This window comes from Glandiceps talaboti, chromosome 13, assembly GCF_964340395.1.
Source record: "Glandiceps talaboti chromosome 13, keGlaTala1.1, whole genome shotgun sequence".
Taxonomy (NCBI): domain Eukaryota; kingdom Metazoa; phylum Hemichordata; class Enteropneusta; family Spengelidae; genus Glandiceps; species Glandiceps talaboti.
In genome coordinates, this window is record NC_135561.1 from 1,676,824 (window position 1) to 1,681,487 (window position 4,664).

The window sequence follows — 4,664 nt, forward strand, 5'->3', positions numbered from 1 at the left end:
CCGATTAATACCTAGAAGCCTATTGGGACACTTTGCATCGTGTTTAGAGCTACAACAAGCTCCGTGGGGACATATTTGGTAATTTCTTATTTTATTATAAATGAAACCAATTATGTAATTTCATTGCACACGTGTGTTTATAAGATTACTATTATGCTAACACTTTATTACTTTCTTAATTCTTTTCATACAGGCTATGTAAATCTGCATTCTATTGGTGTTATCAGCCTCTGAAAGGATATATTGTTCTGTTCAAAAAGAGAAAAGGGCTTTGTGAGAGCAGCTTTTATGCGACTCTGCGAATGACTAATTCTAGATTTCCGTTGGGAACTTTCTAATCAGGTCTTCCACCGACGAGCAGATGTGTTTACAGTTCTCTAAAGATATGCGGGATATGTGATGAAGACCGCCCTAGAGAGACAAGGCAGAGGAAAATATCAAACCTGTCATATCTCATAGTTTGAATTACGTACAAGACCGCAGGTGCTTTCTTTCCGATCAAAACCATAGGATGTGGTTTCAAATACTTCCTGTAATAAAAGTGTATAATAGTTCCCATGTTACTTTATTTCCTGGCATATCCATAATAGTATGTGTTTCCCTTGTAAATTACACATTCTTTGATATATTGTACGTTCAAAACATTTTGTTGTCAATTTTTTTAATGTTAGTATTATTTAGTGAGCAAGAATTGACAGGACATCTGTGATTGGTTGCATAACTGCCATACTTCTCGCATCCCTTCAACTGGAAACTGTTATGCACTCATCACATATGATATGGATGATGATGGTGGTGGTGGTGGTGGCGGCGGTGGTGGTGGTGGTGGTGGTGGTGGTGGTCGGGATGGTGGTGGTGGTGGTGGTGGTGGTGGTGGTGGTGGTGGTGGTGGTCGGGATGGTGGTGGTGGTGGTGGTGGTGGTGGTGGTGGTGGTGGTGGTGGTGGTGACGGTGACGGTGACGGTGACGGTGACGGTGAAGATGAAGATGATGATGATGATGATGATGATGATGATGATGATGATGATGATGATGATGATGATGAAGGTGGTTGTGGTGGTGATGGTGTGTAATGCTTGTGTATATATATATATATATATATATATATATATGTATATATATATATATATATATATATATATATATATATATATATATATATATATATATATATATATATATATATATATATATATATATATATATATATATATTGAATTCATATTCAATTATGATATAACAGTTAGGAAAATGATAACATAACTTCAGAAACAAACCCAAGGCGAAAATGATAACTAATACATAACACTAATATCATAACTATTATGAGATATATGCAAATTAATATGCAGTTAAGTTGAGTTATATACACTATCACTTTCATGGTGTTGGTTTCAACTCAATAAAATGAAAACGGGTCATTTTGACTTGGCTTCAAATACTGGCTGGCGCGATACGCAGATGAGAACTCATCAACAGCGCCATCTACAGTCATGCATGTTACGTCAATGTCACTCGTCATCAAAATAGCTCCAATATCGTAACCAATTAGGTGACGTTTTTAATTCGATAACTATAAAAGAAAACTTAAAATGTATAAATGTTTGTCATAGTACGTACAATAACAAACTTTTTACACTGTTTTAGCTTTTTACAATGTTTTGATTTACAAACATTGACTTCACCGATGCTGTTTCGAGTGGGTTTTTTTGTCAAGTTTGAAAACATAATAAAATTGTTATACACATTAAAAATCCATACTATATGTCCATTTGCCACCCATGTATGGACACTTCAAATATCAAATTGATGACAATTAATCTTTAATTGTAAATAAACATAGGATTCAACACTCATGATAACACATAGGTTCAATACTCATGATAACGCATAGGGTTCAACACTCGTGATAACACATACGGTTCAACACTCCTGATATAAGCACGCACTTTATTGCTAATATAGACAAATCCTTAGAACATGTGATACACGTGTGAAAATTCATAAATCTTAGGAAAGCAAGAACAATTTATGATACTAGCCTAGGAAAGAAAAAAACATCCGTTCATTTCCTGGAAAACGTGTGGATATATCAACAGCTAACTAAAAGTCTAAAATGGCATAAATAGAAGTAGTAAAGCAAACAATTAATAATTAAAATAAAAGTTTTTCTCGAAGTATTGAAGTAATAAAGTGTTCAAGTTCACAAAACAAATCATTTCTCGTCAAGGTGAAGGTGAAACTTTTCATCTGAAATATCGATATCAGATTAATGCATTAACTAATTAATGCATACATTACCATAATAGATTCCATCTGGTTTTCTTGTACATGTAAACCCCACCCCTCTCCCATCCCCACCATCCCCATGATCCCCACCCTAGGCCTCCTCTGCAAATGCAAGTTTCGGCTAGAATCAACAAGATCACTGATGTGTGGCGAAGTGATCAATATCAGATTTACTTCAATATTGATTTGTACTACACGGGAACCAATGAAATATAATCATACAGTGCAAACGAGGTAACCCTGGCGTTTCACTCATGGGACATATTGTTTAGATAGACTAACAATGACAGAAACACCAAACATAACAGGATCCTTTATCGAATCACATCAAAAAATGACTAGCATTCATTGTTATTCTTTTGCAGTGCAGTAGAAACAGACTATTACTGACATGGTTACCTAACATGGACTTGGTGATTTTAAAGGTTTCAATGGTTCACTTTCCAACTAATAATCCACATGATACCATATCTAGATCTGCCATGGCTCGAAATGGAAATGTCAAGGTAACTCAGTTTGCCCTGTAGTAAAGGTAACTACTGATATTCTTACTACTAGTATGTAAAACATTTTAGTTGATAACATTGGCATGACATGTACAAAGACATGACACTGTACTGACAGTTAAACTGGCTTTGGTTGTCTAATATTGCACATCAATTTGTACTTCTAATAAATTATTATATGTTACCACAGCAATCTAACTGACCATGGTCCCCAACTTGATATAAAGTTAATCATAGTTGTAAATCAATGACTGAATTTAAAAAATGGACTTTTTCCACTTCGACAAATGACATTAGCACAGACTTAGACATTTACATAGAGACTTCGATAAACGTTGTGTAGAACTCTTAGACTAGAAAAGGCATGGTGGCTAAGACTATACGAAGTGCCATGCTGGCTAAGACTATATATACGAAGTGCCATGCTGGCTGGTTTCGACTTCGTTGAAATATAATTGCACAAAGATTGAAACTAGAACGAAAAGAAGTAACAGGGGAAGCAAAAGAACTAACTGAAAAGAAAATGGCAGTAGGGTATTTATGAATGGAAAATAGCAAATGGTTTAAACAAAGATAAAATATACTCTAAAGAATAGTTATTCGTTGGGGGTCATTTTGTTTCTCTCTTTAAGAATAGTGACAATTAAATTGTCAGACGACAGGTCGACGATCTATTACGTCAGTGTACATGCATAATGCTACTCATGATTTGATGACGTCGAGTCAATAATATAATACGTCAGCATGCATACTAATTATCTGATGACATCGAGTCAATAATATAATACGTCAGCATGCATACTCATTATCTGATGACATCGAGTCAGTAATATAATACGTCAGCATGCATACTCATTATCTGATGACATCGAGTCAGTAATATAATACGTTAGCACTATGACGCTACTCATGCTTAGGTGACATCAAGACTTATACATTACGTCATCATTCGACGCTACTCATGATTTAATGACGTTAACTTAATAATCTATTACGTCAACTTGCATGACGCTACTCGTGATTTGATGATGTTCTTCACGCATGCGATTCATTGTTCACCGCTAGGGCTTTCAAGGGAACATGCCCTGATTGCTGACTCATAGATCTAGATTTCCTAGTAGGGATGTAGAAGAGGCCTTCACTTGGCATGTTGTGTCCCTGTCTTGATGTTGTCGCCACGTTCAGATTCCTGCCATCAACGGTCACGATTGGTACCATGTAGACCTACATAGGGAATGTAAATCAAATCATAAGTATTTGGCACTATCATTTCAAACGTTTTTTAGAACAAATAATTTGACGTTGCGGGCGCTCTTTTAGTTTCCCCATCATATACATGGCGCGCCAACAAAGGACGAAATCCTTTGTAGTCCCCGACAATTCTTGAAAATCTTTTCTAACTTTTTACAAGCTCATATTAAACCTTAAAAATCGGCGCTTACAATGTGTCACATTTGAGGATGTCTTTTTCAAATTAATACAAACAGAAACAATATTGGATGTCATACAACGAGGTACAGATTAATTTTTGAACAATAAATTCAAGTGAAACTTACGGCATCACTTTGTTGTTGCTGCTGAAGTTGTTGCTGTATTATTTGAACTTTTTGGAGTCCCTTGGCACAGATAGAAGCTGATCCTATAGCTACGGTGAACTCAATGATTGCTAAGACAATAACGATAGCATCAACAGCTCTTCGTGACTCAATACTAGATGGTACAACACCATAGTCATCCTGTAAAAAACCAAAATATGTAACATAATCAAATTTACTTTGGGATTGTCTGACTTTGATTTTTGTACACACTGGGATCGTCTGACTGATCTTCGTACACATTGGGATTGTCTGACTATGATCTAAAGTGTGG